The sequence below is a fragment of the Schistocerca piceifrons genome, chromosome 6 (genome assembly GCF_021461385.2).
Source record: "Schistocerca piceifrons isolate TAMUIC-IGC-003096 chromosome 6, iqSchPice1.1, whole genome shotgun sequence".
Classification (NCBI taxonomy): Eukaryota; Metazoa; Arthropoda; class Insecta; order Orthoptera; family Acrididae; genus Schistocerca; species Schistocerca piceifrons.
Window position 1 is genome coordinate 425429847 of NC_060143.1, and position 25061 is coordinate 425454907.

Sequence of the window (25061 nt, forward strand, 5' to 3'; positions counted from 1 at the left end):
GGCTATGAGCACTATGCGACTTAACTTCTGAGGTCATCAGTCGCCTAGAACTTAGAACTAATTAAACCTAACTAACCTAAGGACATCACACACATCCATGCCCGAGGCAGGATTCGAACCTGCGACCGTAGCGGTCACGCGGTTCCAGACTGAAGCACCTTTAACCGCACGGCCACACCGGCCGGCGAACACCTTCGCACGCAGATCAACTGTAGTACACCGTGTTACCAGACGTCTGTGATAGTGTAGTGTTGTAGCAATTGTGACCATGGTGTATTCGAACTCTGAAAAGGCGGAGATGATACTCATCTATGGCGAGTGTCGACGAAATGCAGCTGAAGCCTGCAGGGTGTATGCAGAACGGTACCCGGACAGAGAGCATCCAACGTGCCACACATTGCAAAACATCTACCGCCAACTGTATGCAACAGGTATGGTCGTAGCACGCAAACAGGTCCGTAACAGGCCCGTCACAGGAGAAGCGGGTGCAGCTGGTGTGTTAGCTGCTGTTGCCATGAACCCACACATGAGTACACGGGACATTGCGAGAGCCGGTGGACTGAGTCAAAGTAGTGTCATGCGCATACTGCATCGTCACTGCTTTCACCCGTTTCATGTGTCGCTACATCAGCAATTACATGGTGATGACTTTAATCATCGAGTGCAATTCTGTCAATGGGCATTAACAGAGAATGCGTTGCAGTTCCTGTTTACCGACGAAGCGGGTTTCACAAACCACGGGGCAGTGAATCTATGGAACATGCATTACTGGTCCGTGGACAATCCTCGCTGGCTCAGACAGGTAGAGCGACAGCGACCGTGGACTGTAAATATATGGTGCGGAATCATTGGCGACCGCCTAATTGGTCATCACTTCATTGCAGGGGCCCAAACAGCTGCAACATACATCGCGTTTCTACAGAATGATCTGCCAACGTTGCTCGAAAATGTCCCACTGGAAACGCGTCGACGTATGTGGTATCAGCATGATGGTGCACCTGCACATTCCACAATTAACACTAGGCTGACCCTTGACAGGATGTTCGACGGGCGTTTCATAGGACGTGGAGGACGCATAGATTGGCCAGCCCGTTCTCCTGATCTTACACCTCTGGACTTCTTTCTGTGGGGTACGTTAAAGGAGAATGTGTACCGTGATGTGCCTACAACCCCAGAGGATATGAAACAACGTACTGTGGCAGCCTGCGGAGACATTACACCAGATGTACTGCGGCGTGTAAGACATTCATTACGCCAGAGATTGCAATTGTGTGCAGCAAATGATGGCCACCACACTGAACATCTATTGGCCTGACATGTCGGGACACACTCTATTCCACTCCGTAATTGAAAACGGAAACCACGTGTGTACGTGTACCTCACCCCTCATGGTAATGTACATGTGCGTCAGTGAAAAAGACCAATAAAAAGGTGTTAGCATGTGGACGTAATGTGCTGTTCCAGTCTCTTCTGTACCTAAGGTCCATCACCGTTCCCTTTGGATCCCTACGTAATTCGGTGCTCTCCGATACACACGATCGAACAGCGGAGGAGTGGTACTCAAACGTCAACTTAGGTTACAATATCTCCGGATGTAATTAACATTTTACAATGCAACAAACGGCACAGATTACGTATTTGTTTATATGTTCAGATGTGCTAACAAAACTAACGGGGTTCCATTTAAAAAAAACGTAGGTTTGTGTTAAAAAACATACTTCTGCGCATTTTTTTATGGTTTGTATTAACCAATTACACTAGCCCCTCTCCTCACGTTCGGTCTGTGGAATCGATTCGTCAGTATTTGATGTGGTTTACGAAATGTATCCAGCGGTAATTTTAGGTGACTCACCCTGTATAGTTGAGAGCATGTCACAGGCGATGGCAAGCGGGAAGTTACCGACGCTGTGTTTTGGTTTATAAAAGTGTTGCAAGACAGATGCGTTATCAATGCGCTACCGGAAGCAGGCAGTTCTGTTTCTCGGCGTTCCAGATTGATAGGCTTTTGTTGATACTGAAGTACTATACCACGAAGACGAAGCAGAAGGTGATTCAGTGGAAGACATCCCGACTAGTGAATCGCAAAATGGTCATAACACTTTGGAAATCTCTACTTCACTGGGAATATGTGCTTCATCCGTTCCCGATGAGTATTACGAACCGGTTACTAAACGATTGAACTACTGCGCTATACCCCTTGAAGTAAAAGTAAAGGCGGCAGCGCCAGCCAGGACTCATGCAAATTGGAACTTACAAACACTGCAAAAGAATGGAGCAACAACAGCCCTGAAAAGGAAGAAGGACTTGAAACTGTAGGAAAGTAATATCGTTAAAGGAGGGACAAGATACGACAAATACCAGGCGATAAATAAGTGGACATGCGACGGATTTGTCGAATCTCGTTGTCGTAACGAGAATGTAACAACGAGAATACTTCAGGATTGGGCTGCAGGTGCAGCGCTTCAGTATACGGCCAACAATGATTTTACGATGCTCCATCATTATCTTGGGCAAGAAATTTCAAATCAGAGTATAAAATTCGTCAACGGCACGTCACTAAATCCCTCTCATAAGGAGGTACAAAATACAGAAGATATACAGAAAGTGGCGGCTCTTTTTAGCACGCAAACGGCGTCACTTATCACCGGTTTTAATTGTGATTACGTGATCAACACCGATCAAACAGGATGCGAGTATCCGATGAACATTCGACGCACGTTATCGCATAAGGGATAAAAACGAACCCTTGTCGCACTTGGTAGTAAAAACAAACTAACACGTTCGTACACGGCGCAAAATGCCATCGCAGCCTCTGGAAAAGTGTTGCCTAAGGTTTTCCTGTGTTTACAAGAAACGAATGTTACATTTGGTCCTCGGTTTATGGAAGAGGTCAATCGTTTAACTGACTCGTTGAAAGATGTTTACATTATGTGCTCCAAATCCGAGAAACTGACGAATACGATTTACAGAACATTTCTTGAGAATGCTTTAAAACCATACGTTTCTGATAACAAGTTTTGTCTAATATTAGATTCCTGGAGTGGACAAATTGATACTACATTATATGACACAATGTTTATAGATGGCGAGGGTCAGCCGACGTGCACAGTAAAAGTAATACCACCAAACTGCACACCTGTGTGCCTGCCGTGTGATATTTATTTCTATAGCCAAGTTAAAAACTTTATTTCCAGGCTTCAGAATTGCAATGTGCTTCTCGAAACCCAGCGGGAATTGCACAACCGCACGGATGCAATAATTATTCACAGCATAAATCATAACCAACTTTCAGCACCGATTTTTCACGCTATGAGATCATATGCGTGGTACGCATCAAAATTAATTCCCGAAAAAGACATATTTTTAAATGTAAACCATGTTTGTTTTCCGCCGACTCTTCGGAAGGAACACTGTAGCTGTCGAAACATTGCATTCATTAGATATTCTTGGTGCCGTGAGTATATTTGTTTCGAATGTTTATATGAGAGGTACCATCCATCTAGTTCTTCGAAGAAGAGTGAGGACACGTAACAGTGACTGGAAGAGCCTTTGTAAAGTGACCTGGAGTAACATTTTAGTTGTTTACTATCGCAAGAGGTTTGAGAAATTTATTTGCCTACCTTATTATTATCATTCCTTTTTGATTTACTTACCTTGTTAACCCTCCTATCCCTATCAATTGAGATATGGAAGAATACAAACCAAAAGAAAAACATCCGCTAGGTTTCTTCGAGATTCGAACCCGGGTTCTCCGATTCCCTGCTAGTTACCTTGGCCATTGCGCTATCGGTGCTGTCGCCGAAAACTGTTTACCATGTGGGTACAGAAGTGGCAGTTGTAAAAGTTTCTTACTTCGATTTCTGGAAAAGTATGCGTTTTCGGACCCCATACCTGATGATGAAAAATGCTCTATTTACAATCGTCTATCGCTCCCGCCAATTTTGAGTCGATTGCTCGTCATAACCTTTAGGGGTGATTTTTTCAAAAACGCGGGGGTGTTGACCCAAAATATTTTAGATTCCTTCGTTTTAGGTTGTATACAAGCGACCTGCCAAATTTGAGCCGAATCGTATGGCCATGACTGAGGCCTTCCCCTTGTGAGTTCAGACGGTGCAATAGTTAACGCATCTGTCTATAAGCAGGAGATCGTGGGTCCGGGTCCCAGTCTGTCACACATTTTCACCGGTCGCCGCTGATTCCACATGAAAGCCCTTTGCAGCTGATATCGTTAGTTCCTTCCCTCCCCTTTCCTTTCTACCCCCTTCACCTTCAATTTACTTAAGAGAAATGGACATCTCTAAACAGGGTAATCACAGTTTTGGGCAGTCGGGAAGGTACAAGGAAGTGAACTCTGGAGGAACCTCGGATACAAATAATATGCTGTAAATAATGTACGAAAGGAGGAAGTACAAAAATTTTCAGGGAAAGACATAAGGAGGAAGTACAAAAATTTTCAGGGAAAGACATGAATTCAGCAATATATCTCGCTTAGGAATTAAATAAACAGAAAATGCAGGATAGCTATAGCGAAATGAGGACATAATGTGAAGACACCGGAAAGCAAACGATGGTCGGAAGCTGACTCAGCGTATAGAATTGTCAAAAAGCCATTCGGTGAATTTAAGATTGCTAACATTAGAAGTGCATTGCGAATTCTTCCTCTCTGAGGGGACCTGACGAGAGTAATATACAGAAGAATGGAATAGGTGACTGAGGACCTGTTAGCTTTTACGGTGGAGACGGGGATGTGGACGTTTCACAATGCTATATGAAGAATTTTCCCACTGTCGCCAAACTACTGACTTTTAAACGTCAAAACAAGTGAAATACTTCGACTTGTTAAAAGAAAAACGTTTCAGCCCTTCTCGCTCTGCCTTCCTTCTCGCCGTATCTCATATTTCTTTAATGAGTTCATTTCCCAAATGCTACTAAAAATGGAGCGAAGCTGTGTCTCCAGCCGCCTGACTTCCCTTTTTGTTTTTCGCTAATGAGACGTCCTACCTGTTCTGACGAAGCACCTCCCATTTCTTCTGCCAAGACGCAATGCTGCAAATGACCATCTGAGTGTGTTTCTGCTTGTACTCTCCGGCAAGAACAGCCAAGCTGCGGTGATGAATGACCGACTAGAGCCTCATGAATAATTCCGTGTTTCTTACCAGCTATGAATTCAGAAATATATGTCTCTGACTGCACTTGGCACTTCCTTTTTCTTCTTGGAAATAGCACTCTTGTTCAGAATTTTATTTTATTTATTTATTTATTTTCTGCTTCTTTCCATACATGTTGATTTCGAACGAGTTGTGATAAAAAAGTAACGAGACTTTTTTTAATTTCGCCAAACTTTTACATCCGACTTTCAAAAAGTTTTATTATCTTGTTGGAACACATGTTCCTGATGTATGTTTGTATTTTCAACTATTCTGAATATTTAGTTTGTTTTTGACAGTCGAAAATATTGTACGTGCTTTCGATCGCTCGGTGAATTGCTACTTTCGAAAAAGATGGATCAACGAATTTGCATTTAATTTTGTTTGAAAAATGGAATAAAGTGCAGCGCCGCCTTCTAAATGTTTACTGACTGTTGACGGGTGTACTATGAGAAAGACAAGAGTTTACGAGTGGTATAAAAGTTTCAAAGAGGGTGGAGAAGACGTTGAAGACGATGACGACCCTAGACGCCGTAGCACATCAATTACTAACAACAATGTGGAAGAAGTAAGAAAAATGGTTTTGGAAAATCGCCGAATCACCGTCAGAGAGGTTGCTAATAATGTCTGAATATGCTTTGGATCATGCCAATCATCTTTTTTCGGATGTTTTTGGCATTAAATATGTAGCAACAAAGTTTGTTCCGAAATTGGATTTTAACCAAACACAACGTCGCATAGACATCGCTCAGGAATTGCTGAACGAATCCAACCCTCTAAAGAAGTTTGTAATAGGTGACAAAACATGGCTATTCGCTTATTAGGTCGAAACCAGGGCCCAATCGTCCCGATGGAAGCTGCCTGTAGAGCCTATGACTTCTTTCTATTCTCTAGGCTGAAGAGAACATTGCGCTTGAAACGGCCGATTTCCATTACTATCCACGTCAGCTGAAGTTGGGAAATTCCGTTTTCACTGAAAAACAGATCTCGGTTACAGATCTGTCCCTATTTTCTTGACATCGCAGTTTTCCAGTAGCAGATCATTACAGACGAGGGAGGCAGATACGCTCGTATTTCCATTTTCTGATAGGTGATCAATCGTATTATGGCCCATAGAAAAAAAATCTGACTTATTTCAGCTGACTAAATGGTTTTGGAGCACATTCGGGAACTTGTAACTAGTGAAAAAATACCTTAAGGTCGCTACTTTGGCCAAAAGAGAGTTTTATTATTTTAAACTTTAAAACACGCCCATTTCAGTGCTTCTGCGCCATCATTCTTGTAAGAGGCAAGTTACGTTGTAGTGACCAGTATCTTAATACAACACTACGACGCTTTTCCCTTCTGCTTTAGTTGGAACAGCGTTTAAGCACCTGTAAAATGACGTAGGTATCAGCTCTCATGAAAAAACTGTATTCCAGTATGTGAGGGAACTATAGGAAGATGGTATGTTTGGAAGGGAGACAGTTACGCCACGGAAGGTACAATGGCATATATCCAATTGACACCGAATACAAGAAAATTCACTGTAGTAGTAAAATTCGTAACACACAGTAGGAAAAATTTAGAATACTACTGAGCATAGCTGCCTTATATATTATGCACAAAACCTGTCATTTTCGACCAAATCAGACAGATAAATAAAATATAGACACCCGTAGGAAGCACATTACAATAAGTGGACAATGACCTTTGTGAAACTGGAGTTTCAGACTACAAAAATACAGGACTCAAATATTTTTATCCATAGGGCTCCATATAATCCGTCTATAAATTTTGGAAGGCATTTTCAAGCAAATGGGATGATGTAGAACATTTCAAGACAAAAACGAGTATTGTTTAGGCGCAATCTACTGCACGCTTTTGTCAGACAGTTATGTTTGGATGAAACCTAGTTGCAATGACGCACACTTTATTTGCAGAACTAATATCGAAGCTTCCAGTTTTCAGATGTCAGAGCTTTTGTTCGGTTGAAGAGGTGGTGGTCATTGCGTTGTAGGATTTCCATGTCTGAAGCTATACGTTTAATCCGAAGACTATATAGCCGCAACTAGAGTATATTGTATGTGTTTATTGCAGTGTATACTCTAAAAAGCTACAATAACGATCCACAAGCTTAATGCTCCAGTCAACATAGCATAATTGCGAAAGTGCACCAGTTGGGATTCAAACTAACTGCTCTTGCAAAGCGTCATTCTGATCCTGATATAGCATACACATTTGGTTTGGTTCAGAAAAATTCAGCTAATTAGGAACTTATCGCCTCCAGGACACAGTATTTTGTAACGTTTGATGGAAATAAACTATTTTCTGAAAGAATGGAAACAAATTGGTTTCTAAATGGGCCAGGCTTTCAAAGGAGACTTTGCTGAGAATTTCATATTGCTTCCTTAGAATTATAAATCTAAACTGCTTAAGAAGTGTTTTATAGGGGCAGACTGGTAACTGTTTAGTACGACAGATCTGTCGAAGTTACGGATGAAGAAATGACACTTATAATAATTTTGTAGAGTGTTATAAAGCCTACACGTTGCAAAGTTACATCAATTTATATCGTTAAATTTTCGACAAATTTATGTCAGGAGGAAAATCAAACACTAATTGCTTCGGCGGAGCTCCAGGATTTTCAGCGGTCAGGGAGACCATCCACGGCTGTCACACCCGACATGCTGCAGCGACTTGATGTCGTCATTCGCCAGGACAGACGCTTTACGACTTGGCAGTTGGCGCTGCATCAAATGGTTCAAATGGCTCTGAGCACTATGGGACTTAACTTCTAAGGTCATCAGTCCCCTGGAGCTTAGAACTACTTAAACCTAAGGACATCACACACAGCCATGCCCGAGGCACGATTCGAACCTTCGACCGTAGCGGTCGCGCGGTTCCAGACTGTAGCGCCTAGAACCGCTCGGCCACCCCGGCCGGCTGGCGCTGCATCTGTCAATCAGCAAAGGAAGTGTGGATGCAATTACCCGCACTCTTGGATATTCAAAAGTGTGTGCAAGATGGGTCCCGCGGTGTCTAAAGGTGGATCACAGATCACACAGAAAGAACATTTGTCTTGATGTTTTGCAACGTTTTGAAGCTGATGGGATTGTGATTGTGTCCTGGATTGTGACACATGATGAAACCTAGGTTCACAATTTTGAGCCCCAAACAAAACGGCAGTCGATGGAATTACGCTATTCCCAATCCCCACGGAGGAAAACATTCAAAGCAACTGCTTCCGCCAGTAAGGTCGTGATCACCGTGTTCTGGGACTATATAGGTGATTCTCATTAATATGACGCCAAGAGGCGGTACCATTTATTCGAAAGCATATGTCAACACATTAACAAAACTGAAGACGCCCTTCCGGTGACTTTCGCGCCACAGCAACCCAGGATATGTTTTGCTGCAACACGATAAAGCTAGGGCGCACACATGTCTGAGGACTGCGGAACACATCACAGAAACAGGGTTAGACAGTGTTACCCCATCCATCCTATAGCCCTGACCTAGCACCCTCGGACTTTCACTTGTTTGGGCCATTAAATGATGTCATTCGTGAAAGATATTTTGATGACGATGAGGAGGCGAATCACAGTGACGCACTGGCTCAGTCACTAGGACAAGGACTGATACCGACAGGGCATACACGCCCTTGTTTCGCACTGGAGGACGGACATAGAACTAGATGGAGATTACGTGGAAAAATAGCGTATGTAGACAAAACACCAGTCCTTCGAGTGTGTAATTCTCATTACGTTCAGTAAAGAATTGTTGAAAAACAAAAATGCGGTACATTACTTTCTGGGCAAGCCTCGTAGTTACCACACATTTAAACAATACTCTACGGCTGGTCCCGGCGGAGGTTCGAATCCTCCCTCGGGCATCAGTGTGTGTGTTGTCCTTAGGATAATTTAGGTTAAGTAGTGTGTAAGCTTAGAGACTGATGGATGACCTTAGCAATTAAGTCCCATAAGATTTCACACACATTTAAACAAACAATACTCTTCTTATTTGCGACACACTGATGTGACATACCGTGGTCATACAGGCTCGACACCTTCTGTAGAGCTGATACATTTTCGTTTATTCATTTCAAATATCATTTTTAATAATATACAGAGATGATGCTGAAATGATGAGCGCAATATTGTCACCATCGTGGAATGTCGGCATTCTTGTGAGTGCGCCGGTGGAACACCGATGAATCATCAGCCAGGGTCTCTTCCGAACAACATGAAACAGACAGAAAAGCAACGTCATTTCTGTACACACATCATATAAATAAAATTACACAATAAATCATACAGTATTACGGAAATCCTAGTGTCGCTCAAGCTGACAATAAGGTCGATGCTGCTCACTAAAACCTGAAGCACCCCAACCGCTAAAGACAATCCAATGCAGGACGCTAATGTGACCAGTTCTAGAGCTTTTTTCCTAAGTGTGGTGTCCTTGCCAAGCAGGCATGACGTACGAAGTCAGAGACGCGTTGTTAGGACCGTAACAGATCGATATAATCTATACGAAATTGTAACATACACGCTCTGAAAGTTAGGCAGGAATACTTGACAGAAATATGATGTACTTCGTAAGGTTTCTAGTGTATTCGTGGTATTCATGGAAAGGGATACGCTATTTATGTTTTCATTGGATGTGTCGTATTTCACATTTGTGCGCTAAACACTTTTCAAACAGTACTTTTTCGTAGTCGAGATGTTACGCCACAGAGATTATGAATACGTGGACTGTGATCTTTGGTTGTCAGTATCATTGTCGTGGCAGCAAGCATTCCAAGGTAAGCTAGTGAAAATTCGCGTAATGGCAATACTACTGAGCGGATGGAAGTGACTTGCGGAGAACAGAGATGAAGATACAGAGAAGGATGAATTGTGAATCATGTTTTGGCGAAGATTAATTGAACAACTGACAGGCAACAACTGGGGAGCACATCCGGATGTCCTTCACACATCTGCCCTTTCTTTGTGATTCTCAATTGCAGAATATGCAGCATCTGTGATGGCAGAACTGCATCCATACCAAACACGTAAATATTGCCCTAAATGAAACAGGATGCATTGTAACCAGCTGTATGCGAGCAACACCTTTTAGCAAAATCTACTATCTCTTGGGCGTAGCGAAGGAGAACTGCAGCTGAAATGGAGAGAAAGAAGCAGGAGACAGAAAACACCTGTTTGGACATGAACATCAGTCAGTCATCAAGACTCAAAACGAGAAAAAGCATCCTGCAGACAACACAACCAATTCTGACACCACCTGAAACGCATAGGATACGACTATGGCGTAGTTCGTCATCAGAGGCATATTGGTATGAACCCAAAGGACAACTTGCTGCTAGCCATCACCTCACATAAGAGACATGGAAGATCCTCAATAGACTGAGAACTGGAGTACCTAAGTGTAAGGTAAACATGAAGAAATGGGGATGCATATCAGAGTACGAGTTACCTGAACAGCACCTTCTCAACGGCAAGGCACAGGCAGAACCTGTCTCGATGGACGATCTGGTTGCCGCCAATGAGAAGGCAATTCGTACAGTGGAATTCTGGGTACCACTCGATTATAATAATCTGCATATATATCAAAAATAATTTTGCATCACCGCGGTTCCCAGAACTCCTGAAGATAGACGTTGACTGTAGGTATTGTATCACAGACGCAGTCCCTTTGATTGTTCAGTGATGTCACTAAACCCGCCCAAAGATGTAAACAACAATGCATGAGCACCGCCTATTAAGTACGCGGCTCGTGTTGTCTGTACTTCAACCATGCCTAGGCGGTCAATACCACGGGTTGATCCCTTCCGCATTGTTACTTTGTGCCAAGAAGGGCTCTCAACAAGGTAAGTGTCCAGGCGTCTCGGAGTAAACCAAAGCGATGTTGTTCGGACATGGAGAAGATACAGACACAGGAACTGTCGATGACATGCCTCGTTCAGGCCGCCCAAGGGTTACTACTACAGTGGATGACGGCTACCTACGGATTATGGCTCGGAGGAACCCTGACATCAACGCCACCATGTTGAATAATGCTTTTCGTGCAGCCACAAGACGTCGTGTTACAACTCAAACTGTACGCAATAGGCTGCATGATGCGCAACTTCAATCCCGACGTCCATGGCGAGGTCCATCTTTGCAACCACGACACCATGCAGCGCGGTACAGATGGGCCCAACAACATGCCGAATGGATCGCTCAGGATTGGCATCACGTTCTCTTCACCGATGAGGGTCGCATATGCCTTCAACCAGACAATTGTCGGAGACGTGCTTGAAGGCAACCCGGTCAGGCTGAACGCCTTAGGCATACTGTCCAGCGAGTGCAGCAAGGTGGAGGTTTCCTGCTGTTTTGGGGTGGCATTATGTGAGAACGATGTAAGCCACTGGTGGTCATGGAAGGCGCCGTAACGGTAGTACGATACGTGAATGCCATCCTCCGACCGATAGTGCAACCATATCGGCAACATATTAGCGAGGCATTCGTCCTCATGGAAGACAATTCGCGCCTCCGTCGTTCACATCTTGTGAATGACTTCCTTCAGGATAACGATATCGCTCGACTACAGTGGCCAGCATCTCCTCCAGGCATGAACCCTATCGAACATGCCTGGGTAGATTGAAAAGGGCTCTTCATGGACGAAGTGACGCACCAACCACTCTGAGGGATCTACGTCGAATCGCCGTTCACGAGTGGGACACTCTGTAACAGCTGTTTTGATGAACTTGTGGATAGTATGTCACGACGAATACAGGCATGCATCAATGCAAGAGGACGTGGTACTGGGTATTAGAGGTACCAGGGTGTACAGAAATCTGGACCACCACCTCTGAAGGTCTCGCCGTATGGTGGTACAACGTTCAATGTGCGTGCATTCATTTACATATTCACAGCCCAATATTTTATCTTCGCGTTTTCTATGTAAATGTCGTGTGACTAGGGCCTCCCGTCGGGTAGACCGTTCGCAGGGTGCAAGTCTTTCGATTTGACGCCACTTCGGCGACTTGCGCGTCGATGGGAATGAAGCTCCCTGAGCGGAGAAAATCTCCGACCTACCCAGGAATCGAACCCGGGCCCTTAGGATTGATATCCTGTCTCGCTAACCACTCAGCTACCGGGGGCGGACACGTTTTCTCTGCACTCTGTGAAACAGAGTGGCTGAAACTGAGACACGTTCTTAGAGTAGTTGCACGTCCTTGCACTGCACTTGCGCTAGGCTTTTATTTGGTTCGCTCGGTGCTGCACTGCGTATTTTATGTTCATCACATCGAGCATGTGAAGTTTCCATTGCCACAGGTAAGCAACTTAAATTTACTGGAGCCAATAAGAGTACCATTAAAACATAAAAAGATCATTCTGAGTTAGATGTTGTCTTTCAAATAATCATCATCTTCAAATTTAGGTAAAGTTCAGTTCAGATTACATGTCGTACTCAGGCAGTTTTATTTTCACAGTGCAGTGTTATGTTTGCAAGCGTATTTCTCAGCATTTGCGATTTATTTAGACAGTTTTCGCTCTTAAAATTACAGGGCACTTCAGAACAAATAATTTTCATTATTTATTCTTTCAAAAGTCTCTTGATAAATTTATGTAGCATTTTTACTCTGTTAACTTTGAGTGTTAAAATGATAAGTCATGTACTGCGTCGTCACGCATTGTAGCACTTCACTGTACTGTGCAACAGAATTTCAGAGAACACCTTATTTAATATACACTTACGCTTTCTGATCACTTTGGTAAAGTTGACTGAAAAAACAGTTATGCAGTTTCAGTTCTGGTGACCCATTTTATCACATAGCGTTTTGGCAATAACAGCACTTGTACCGCTCAGGACAACAACACAGTTACACTAGTTATAGAGAATAGCAGTTCAGTTTACTCCCATTTTAGTTCACAAGATGAAACATAGAAAAGTTACAAGTTCTGTCGAATACCTTTAGAGTAAATTTAGAGAAACTGTGTTCGAAGAAGGCTATGAGATCATTATGCTGCCACTGTCCTATATCCCGTGTAGAGATCATGAAAATTAGGTAAGAGAGATTAAGTCGCGTACAGAGACACTAGCCATTTTTTCCTCTCTCGATACACAAATGGAGCAGTACAGATAATCTATAATATTGGTACGAAGTATCCTCCGCGACGCACTGTAAAGCTGCGTAAGAAGTACGTAGAAAGAGGAAACCTATCTTGTCTCCTCCATTTATTATTTAAAAGACGTATATGGATAAAGCTATCTGCGTTGCACACATGTGATTTTTCTGAATCCGTGCTGATCCTTTGAGACAGGTAGGTGTTCATAAAAAGAAGGCATTAAGATAAAGCCTTTCATTCTGCAACAGGACATCAGCGATATTTTTCTATAATTCGGTACATGTGACTCGTTTTTCCCTTTTTAAAACAAAAATGGAGTAGCATGCCATCTTTTCTAGTCTAGCCAGTTCCTCACGCAAGTGATTCTCGATTAAAATGCGCGAAGGAAGTCACTAATTCAAAGCGTAATTAACGTAAAATATTTAACAGGAATTATCTTGAGGAGCAGCCTCCTTGTTCACTATAAGCAGTGTCTATTATTGTCCGATATGAGAAGAGCTAGTATCAATACGGCCCATTCGTGAGAATTTCTTGCTTTAATACCAGTCAATGAACACAATAAAATTACTGACACACAGGATTAAAATAGATGAAACCTTATGTTGCCCTAATATGATTGAGCCAAATTGACATCACCCAAAGATATAGTAGAGTCAAATTCACAAAGAACTTGGAAGTATTAACCCACTATCTTCTCTACTAATAATAAGACATTAAAACTGTCGTGTCGGTCTGTATGCTTGAACACCCTTCACGGAAACTACTGGACGAATTTTCATCGGATTTTCACAGGTAACTTGAGCATAGCTCGAGACACCGTATAGGCTTTATTTCATCACAATTTGATAATGGAAAAAAAGATGTCATGACTTAAAGTGTTGTCTAAAACGGATGCGTATGTCTGTTTGTGTGCTTGAACAGGCTAATTTCCAAAACCAATGGGTGACTTTCCGTGGGATTTTCACAGGTAACTCGAGCTTAGCTTGGGGCACGGTACAGGCTTATTTTCGTCAAAATTGATTCACGGGAAAGAAGATATCCATACATATTACAAAAATATATGTATGTTCCACATCCCCTCCGAAACCACTCGAGCAATTTCAACCACACCTCGCACACAATCACTTGCTGTCTGGAAGGAATCGCTGTGGGGGTAAAAACAGCCTACCAGTCAAAGGGGTGTGAATGAAAATGAAGTATAGGCCACGATACGTGAATATCCATACGTTAATCATCCAGTATTTCAGACAGAGAACATTTAGTGATGTGCAAAAAACTTTACACATAATTTCAAACCTTTACGGAACTCTTTGTCGCTTGTAACGCCCACAAAATAATGAAAGGAAGGAAGTTTAACGCTAACTAAATTTCCGCTGTTCATGCAGTGAAACTGTCGTATCAGCTATTACGTTTACTACTAACTGTATTAGCGACGTTTTGCGGACAGTGTTCAGATGTACCACTGTATGTACCTGCAAAATTATGCCAGTGTGCGAGACAGTTCTGGCTATATGGTGTCATAAACATTGAGACGTGTGAAAAACTGCCACATCATGTATTACATTTAAATTTTTTACATTTTTGCTACTAACTACGTTCGCAAGACAGATCATAAGCTGCTGAATGTACCTACAATTTTTTACCATTGTACGACACATATTTCAGAAGATATGACATCATAAACACTGAGCTGCGTCACAACAAAATCACAGGGCGAAATTCGCTAGAGGTACAGGTGAAATATTTGTAGGTGCCAGTGGTGTTCCTTGCCAAGCAGATTATCCCTTGACAACCCAGTATTGGCGGCATAACCGTAACTTCGAGTACAGAACAAATATTGTACCATACTCCCTTAAGTGAGATACGAGCTATGGCTGGTAAAGCTTAAGGATGGTACTCCCACCACCAGTCTTATCTGGAATGGGCCAGTACCCCATTCAGGGGCTTAATATGCGTACTTACAAGCACTCAGTCGAGTCTCGGAAACAGAACGGCTTACCGGTATACGACATGGGCAAGAAATAGGAACAAGAGAAAGTGGTTTAATGTAACATGGAAAGTTGCCACCTGAAACGTTACGGGCATTTCTCTTGAGGAAGTTGGATTAGCTAAACGTCTGAAAAAAAGGAAATAGATTTTAAAGCAAATACAGAAACAAGGAACAAAACATGTATAGACGACTATACTATGATCTATAATGGAGTAAGGAAGGAACAAAGAGTAAGTAAAGGTAACTGTCATCTACATTCATAGAAAACGTGAAGATAAAATATTCGGCTATGAATATGTAAATGAATGCATTGTACTAGTAGAAATTAAGGAATCCTAAGAATAATAGTAAGTGACATCCTAGAAGAAGGAGAAGTTATCGAGTCCAAGGCCTTTTACAAACAATTACACATGATCTTAAACAGTTCCAATAAAAGCCCAATTTTACTTGTGGAAGATCTCAACGCTTCAATTGGGAATACACGAATTCCAAAATCAAAAATAGTAGGCGCATTTGGAGAGAACGTTTGTAATGAAAACTAAAAAACACTCAGAGATTTTGGTACCTTCAATCATTTAAAAATTACCAATAGTTTATTTAGGAAGAAAGAAATATACAAATTTACCTGCTCAGCAAGATGACATAGCTCTGTTATAGATTATATAATAATAAATAAAGGATTTCCTGGACAGGTTAGAGATACCAACGTTTATGAAGGAGTGGATACTAGATTAGATCACTTCTCACTAGTGTCAGTATTTAAAATATATGTAAAATAGTGAAAACCAAAGAAACCATTTGAGGATCAAAAGGAAGAACAAGTTACTAAAGTTTACCTTTTAGAAGATAGCAACATGAAGCGGATGAAAAAAACATTAGCAGGTTTAGAAAAGGCAGGAGACGTGGAAGAAGAATGGAAAACCATAACAACAACCGTATCGAATATAGCTAATCAGATTCTCTGCAAGAAAAGGAAATACAGGAAGCGTAGAGGAGTTAAGATTTGGAAGCCAGAGATGGAAACAGCAGTTAAAAAAAATAAGCTTTCAAGACCTATATGAACAATCCCATTAATGAAAAGTTAACGAATATAAAGAGAAGTCAGGCGAAATACATAACCAGGAAAGTGCACGCAGAATCATGGAAACGATTTATTAGCAATGTAGAGCATGATTTAAATGGTAGACAAACTATCGCTTACAAAGTAAAGAAATCACTCAACAGACGAGAAAATGATCGTACGCATGTTAAGAACATAGGAGAGAACGAATGGCTAAGTCATTATAAAAATTGTGTATGATGATACTTCAAACCATACGTTACCTGAACTGAATGACACGAAGGCCAGGATGGTATTGATATGAGAGAACTGACAGAAGTTCTAAAAGGTACAAACAATAGGAGAGTCACTGGTTTAGATGATATTAATATGGAACTGTGGAAATATGGAGGGTTGTTACTACATCTGAGAATTCTTCAAATATTTAATCAATGTTGCAGAGCCATAGTAATATCTCTCTTAAAAAATGGCGATAAAAATAAATGTTTTAATTATCGAGGAACAAACCTCCTGGATTCATCCGATAACTTAAATGCCAGTATGCTGAATGCAAGACTTAAAAATACCATGTTTCCCATGGTATTCTTTAAGTCTTGCGTTCAGGATGCTAGCATCTGAAGAACATCAGGTTTTAGAAAATGGCGATCAAGTATTGACAATTTTTCAACTCTGCAACAAGTTATACAAAAGAGACGAGAGTTCAGTAAGGAAACTCATCTCGCTTTTGTGAACTCTGAGAAGGCATTCGATGATGTGAACAGAGAAGTACTATGGAATATCATCGCTGAATGAGGTTAACCATCTCACGTTATAACATGACTTGGGCCAAAAATTCCGAATGTGAAACTACAATAAAAATGTTTGCAGAATAAAGCTAGGAAAGAAACCCAGCTGGTGTTTCGGAAAACAATAGTAGAATGAAACCTCACTTATGGAAGTGAAGCATGGGCAACAATAAGCCATCAAGGAAGTACAATAGAGGCTCAAGAGATGAGATTTCTAAGAAAAGCAGAAGGATGTACAAGGCAAGATCGGAAAAGATTTGAACGTATAAGGTATGATTTAGGAATATATATCCTAACCGAAAAAATAAACGAAAATAAGAGAAAATGGAAGGAACATGTGGACCACATGGATGGAGAAACGGACAGGAAGAAGAAATGTAGGAAGGCAATACAAGAGATGGAGTACCATAACAGGAAATGTGCCTAATACGAGAAGTGGAGAAGAAGAAGAAGAAGAACAAATCTATGTCGATGAAATTTGTTATCGAGATAGTTTGAACACTCAGGGAGAACATATGCTACTTTAGAAAGTGTGTAGTTCAAGATACTTATTGATTTTATGAATATTACTCAAATTTGAAAAAAAACATTTACTCTCTGAAAAAGCTTTTTACTCTTTCACTTTTCAACTTTATTTTATTTGTGTAAAAGTTTTGTTGGTTCATACGTGCTACATGATTCGACTCAAAGTAGGGATACAATGCTTATACAATCTTCAGTGTCTTTCATCCATATTTGCACATTATTTGTTACTCAATGTACATGTTGTGTATTCGATAGGTGCTTCAATAGCACGATGCATAGACGTATGCTCCTGCCCATACCCTTCTGTATGCACTGCTTGACAGCAACGTTGCGCATGTTGACGCATTGTCCATTAGGACAGCTTGGGAGGAGGGTGAGTAGACATCACGAGCTACGCTTACCCAAACAGACAAACACGTTAGATCAGCTGATGTTACTGCACGTACAGAAGCTTACTTACTCATCGTCATTCATCATAACAAAACTACTGATACGTAAGCACAGCTATATGGATAACAGCTACTCATTACTAAATCGTACCCTCTCTGGCCTCGATCCATACACTGATTCAGTTGGGCATGGCGCCGTAAAGCCGTTGCATCGTCTCCTGAGGCAAGCTGGCCCACAACTGTTATAACCGATATCCTTGATCCTGACATTGGGACAGAGATCATGTCCGAAATGGTCCCATATGATCAGGGACAGATCTGTGACCCTTACTGGCTACGGAAGTACCTCTAAATCACGAAGACAGTTCATTGAGACATATGTCATGTGTAAACGAGCACTGTCCTCTTGAAAAATGGTATCACGATGCTTTCGCATGGGCGGTAACACACATTCACGTAAGATGTCCGTGACGTACTGTGTTCCCACGTCACGCCACCCTTGACATGAAGTCGTATCTGATGGCTCCAACGCCATGACACCTGGAATAACATCTCTGTGCCCCTCCAAAACATTGGAAGAAACGGACTTCTCCCAAGAACGCCGCCATACTCAGCGACGATGGTCAGGGTAGTGCAGAACTCCGACTCATCACTGAAAACAATGCGACGCCTTTCATCAGCAGTCCATGCTTCCCCGTCACAGGAAAAACGCACCTGTTTGCGTCGTGGTGTCAACGACAGGCCTACACATGGGATGGTAATAACTTAGTCTGGCTGCTGCTAGTGTCCCACAAATGGTTTGGCATAAAAAATGATGTTGCAGGAGGGTACATTGCTCCTTCTCGGATGGCTGCCGCAGATGTGAAGGGGTTACATGTGCGTGGCGCTCAGTGCAGCGTTTCTGCCTTGTGGTGGTCAGACGCACTCGACTGGAATCTTACCGACGGGTCTGCCTGTCCTCACGTTGCCATGCAGTCCAACATTAGGCTACTGTCACATCTGAATGGCCCTAAAATGTGGACATTGTACGATTCCACCAGCCGGCCAAATGGAGACCAACGATGAGGCCCCTTTCAAACTCGATAAGATGCTGAAAACGCTGTATTGATGAGTATGCAGCATCCTCATGTCCTTCAATAATCATACAACATCTGACACTGATCAGGCCTGGTAAGAACACTAAACACCAACAACACTAATGCACTGTGATGATCGTTCAACCTGTCACAGAGAACTGCAGCTCTATAATTATTTACGTAACAACCTGTAGTTTGTACGTGAACAAAGTCACATCCACATCCGACCCACATCCGACCATGTCTTTTGGGCGCTTCAGTTTTTTGGCAGGCAGTGCAACATATTGCAAACATAGCCACAGTGTTGGCAAGTTGAGTGTGAACAGCGCTGCTGTTCATAGGAAACTGGAGTGCACTTCTGACACAAAAGTATTGTTTGTGGCGTAAACACCTCAGGTGTCGCCGTTGTCTACTGCATAGTTGACAAATATGTATGTACTTTTATGTAAAAGAGACGCATAATTAGCCAAAAAACTATTCTGGAACCAAACCGTATGGCAACTTAGTACATTTAAAAAATAAAGTACGTCAAAATAGGTGAATGAAATGTTTTTTAAGTATTAAAAAGGAATAGTGCAAGTGGCTATGTGTTATGCTGAAAAACTAAGGTGGTAACGTTAAATCACAGTAGTGCAGCCAGGTTTCAAATTTAAGGAGCTAATAAAAGTACTTAAAAACGATAAGAATAAGTAATTAAAAAGCCAAACGAAACAACAGACAGGAGTAAGTTATCAGCGACCTCTGTTGGCATAGCCGTCGGAATGTAGCGTATGCAAGTACCAACCGGAGGCCCACAATCACCAGAGGGGTCAGCATACAACACGAAATGTAGTGTCAAGGAAAGAATCCTTGTGCCGGTCAGTTAATATCAGACAGCCACATATATCCATATATATTACAAAATGTATGTAAGCATATATGTTTGCTCCACACTTCCTCCTAAACCACTGGACCGATTTTAGCAACACTTGGTATATGTATCAGTTACTGTCCGGAAATCAACACTCGGGGTAAGAACCATCTATCTGTCAGAGAGGTAGCACCAGTCATCCACTATTTGAGAATGAAAGCTCTTAGAGACTTGCAACAAACTTGAGATGTAAATTCAAACCTTAATAAAACTTTTTCTCGCTGACGACCTTCACAACATGATGAAAGGAAAAAAGTTTATCACTTACTACATTTCCACTGATCATCAGTAAAACTACCGTATGTAGTGCAACGTATTAATTTTACTTATTTGCTGCTAACTGCATTCGCCACACATTTTGAAAACATATTCACAAATACCACTGAATGTTCAGAAAAATTATAGCATTGTTCAACACACAGTTCAGGAGATATGACGTCATAAACACTGATCTGAGCGAAATTGAATCTTCAAAGCGAAATTCGCTAGAGATGCTGATGAAATATGTGTGGAAATACATATGAAATAGCAAAAATATATGTGGATATATTTGACATATGCGTACGTGGGCAAAGCCTCGGGTAAAAAGCTCGTCCTATAGCTCTGGAACAATATCAACCAAATCTGGTACACATATTAACTGCAATTTGGAAAGAAATGTTGTGGGTGGGCGCGCTGTGTGGTCGCGCGGTTTGAGGCGCCATGTCACGGATTGCGCTTCTCCTCCCGCGGGAAGTCTGAGTCCTCCTTCGGGGATGGGTGTGTGTGTTGTCGTTAACATAAGTTAGTTTAAGTTAATTTAGGTAGTGTGTAAGTCTAGGGACCGATGGCCTCAGCAGTTTGATCCCTTAGGAATTCACACACATTTGAACATTTTTTTCTGTGAGTATAAGAACCACCAGTCTCCACCCGGGGTGAGAGTGATAACATGGAGAGAGAAAGGGTGAAGCAGAAGTTGAATAAGTAGAGTGGGAGGATGAAATGAGCGAAATGAGCAGAGCGATGGGAGGAGGAGACGAAGACAAAGAAAGGAGGAGATAGACAGAGACGTGGGGTTAAAGAGGTGAACACTGAAGGGTGGAGGAGCTGGACAGAGACATGGTGAAAGAGTTATCCTATACAGACAGGTAACCAGGTAAAGCCATTATAAATAATTTTTGCTGTATCAAATATAATTTATTGTTTTTAATATTTGTATTTAAAGAAACCATTAATATGGTGAAGAATGAAACGCTCTAGGAAGTAATAGTTGAACGCAATACCAACATAACCGCTCCCCTTGTCAATTAGAAATACGCTACTGGCCATTAAAATTGCTACACCACGAAGATGACGTGCTACAGACGCGAAATTTAACCTACAGGAAGAAGATGCTGTGATATGCGAATGATTAGCTTTTCAGATCATTCACACAAGGTTGGCGCCGGTGGCGACACCTACAACGTGCTGACATGAGGAAAGTTTCCAACCGATTTCTCACACACAAACAGTAGTTAACCGGCGTTGCCTGGTGAAACGTTGTTGTGGTGCTTCGTATAAGGAGGAGAAATGCGTACCATCACGTTTCCGACTTTGATAAAGGTCGGATTGTAGCCTATCGCGATTGCGGTTTATCCTATCGCGACATTGCTGCTCGCGTTTGTCGAGATCCAATGACTGTTAGCAGAATATGGAATCGGTGAGTTCAGGAGGGTAATACGGAACGTCGTGCTGTATCCCAATGGCCTCGTATCACCAGCAGTCGAGATGACAGGCATCTTATCCGCATGGCTGTAACAGATCGTGCAGCCACGTCTCGATCCTTGAGTCAACAGATGGGAACGTTTGCAAGACAACAACCATTTGCACGAACAGTTCGACAACGTTTGGAGCAGCATGGACTATCAGCTCGGAGACCATGGCTGCGGTTACCCTTGACGCTGCATCACAGACAGGAGCGCCTGCGATGGTGTACTCAACGACAAACCTGGGTGCACGAATGGCAAAACGTCATTTTTTCGGATGAATCCAGGTTCTGTTTAAAGCATCATGATGGTCGCATCCGTGTTTGGCGACATCGCGGAGAACGCACATTCGAAGCGCGTATTCGTCATTGCCATACTGGCGTATCACCCGGCGTGATGGTATGGGGTGCTATTGGTTACACGTCTCGGTCACCTCTTGATCGCATTGACGGCACTTTGAACAGTGGACGTTACATTTCAGATGTGTTACGACCCGTGGTTCTACCCTTCATTCGATCCCTGCGAAACCCTACATTTCAGCAGGATAATGCACGACCGCATGTTGCAGGTCCTGTACGGGCCTTTCTGGATACAGAAAATGTTCGACTGTTGCCCTGGCCAGCATATTCCCCAGATCTCTCACCAATTGAAAAAGTTTGTCAATGGTGGCCTAGCAACTGGCTCGTCACAATACGCCAGTCACTACTCATAATGAACTGAGGTATCGTGTTGCAGCTGTACCTGTACACGCCATCCAAGCAAGCTCTGTTTGACTCAATGGCCAGGCGTATCAAGTCCGTTATTACGGCCAGAGGTGGTTGTTCTGGGTACTGATTTCTCAGGATCTATGCACTAAAATTGCGCGCAAATGTAATCACATGTCAGTTCTAGTATAATATATTTGTCCAATGAATCCCCCTTTATCATCTGCATTTCTTCTTGGTGTAGCAGTTTTAATGGCCAGTAGTGTACTTAAAAAATCTAGTTGAGCAAAATCTAAAAGGGTCTGATTAGGACAATGAAGATTGCAATGGAAAGACGGAATCTCACAGCAGCATTCTTTCTAATGATCTTACTGTGCAGGAGGAAAGACAATCAAAAATGAAGGTAATAATAGCATTACAAGAAAATAAATCTTATGTCTAATGGACGCTATACGATGTAACGACCATTATAGAGGTATTAAATGATTAATGCAGCAAATAAAGCAAAGCAGGTGTGGCCACAAAATCGCTCTATCCAATGAGCCCTTTTCCAGGCACTTGTTTCTTGCTCTTGTAAATTTATACAATGATCTTTTGGTGCTCTGTGGAGGATTCAGATACTGTCCTCAGTGCTCACTAAATAAGACCGGTTCTCCTAAACGTAGCTCCAAGGCAGTCTACTTAAGTCGTTGCAAATGCTCCTTGCACCTCATGTTAAAGGAGCTCCGGTTTGGCCTATATAGTTCACATCACAGGTTATTTCAGTCAGTACTATATACCCCAGAGCCATCAAATTAATCATATGCACCATTGTCATGTGACTCCCCAAAACGTTTGTGAATTGTTAACTTGGAAATCACAACGAGCATTAGATTTTCTAACAATTTTTATATACGCTGGCACATATGACAGTGAAATCCTGTTTTAATTCTTTCTTTGTTACCTGTATTTTCTAGGTGATTGTGCGTTTGCCTACTGTGAATTGTTTTGTTTCTTTAGCCTATGAGTATGCATCGCGGTCAACCACTGGTGCAGCAGTATTCACTTTAATAAATATATTTAGCCCGTAAGCACTCTTGTAGTTGTTTGCAGAGCAAAGAGTGTTTCACCTCGTATTATGGAGTGAGCAGCGAGGAGTTGACAGACATACCTCTGACGTGTGGTGAATATGATAACTCACACTCTGAGCACACACTCTGAAAATATAAGCTTGAATTCAAATAAACTAAATAAAGCAGTTATAGAAATGTGGCTAGTGTTTCGTTTACCCCGGGCTGCCAATATTTAACTACCTGCTGGTGGCTGACTCTGTCTCTATTACTCTGGATCGCTCAGATTGCCAGGTTATTAGTTCGCACAATGGAAATGTGGGCTTTGTAAGGCAACCAGCTGTCCACTTTTCTCTTATAACATGTGAGTTCTGTGTCAACCATGAGTACTAGAGTTTACTACAATGGCGCCATGGTCGACACAGCCCCATTTCTAAAGGGATGCGACAATCTTCGCCTGGAATGTGTCAGTGACGTGTTTGTAGCGACGTCACAGATAAAACCTTCGGTTTCAAATGTGCTGCAGTTAGTGCTCACCGACAAACACATGCAGCTGGCTTTAGCTCAGAAAGCGGTAGGCCGTCTACACCTTTCTAGTAACATGGTGCATGGAAACGTCACACAACAGCTGCTACCAACATCGAGTGGACGGCCGTAATGGATACACTGCTCGCTCGCAACTGTTTTATTTTCTCCGGCGAGTGCGCATGCGCGGCTGTTGTGCTGGCCGTATTAGTAATCCGAACCTCATTGCCTGTGCCCGCTGCTGCCGTCCACTGGCGCACTGGGCCACGTATCACAGCGACACACAGCCTCATCAAACACTTCTTGCGTCTCTATAGTCGAATCACAGGTGCCTGCCAGAACGAGAGCCACATGTTTGTCTATCCGCTGTTCATCTGTGTGCTTTTGTTATCGATAGATTGCCAAACGTTCATGGCACATTCTTGACGTGTCTTGTCAGACTAGTGGGCGTGCATTGTACTCATATTATCCTTCAGTTTGTACAATTTCTTAAAGATGACTACGTTTTTCTACAGCCTGGCTTGCTCGCGGTGACATTTTCAATTACGTACTGTAATCGTTACGGTGCTTACGAAAGCATGTTGTAGCACGACTACAGCTAACGATGTTTTCCAATGCTTATTCACCGCCTTTTCACGTTTTGAACGATATGAAGTTCGTTGCATATAGCAAACGGAACTAGTTATCGAACTTTAATTGTGATAAAAAAAAACTGCGTTCTAGGCATCAAAAGATTTCACTTCTAAATATTTTTTTTTAAATTTAATAAACCACATTAAGACCTCCGTCTTTCTCCCTGACAATGTCAGGCTTCACTGAATGAGGAATTAATTAATTCATTTTTTATGTTTTTGGATTGGGTCCGCCTTTACCAAAACATAATTTTGTTTTTTAACCCAAACATGTTTCACTGCAGTTGCAGCATCTTCTGTGGGCTTTTATTTTATGGCTGTTAAAGATAAAGAATGTTCTTCACTGTTTGTATAAATGTAACTATTAGTTTCTAAATCGTAATTACAGGCATTTGAAAAAACACATAAAATTATAAATTCACACCTTTTTACCATATGGTGTGGTTTTT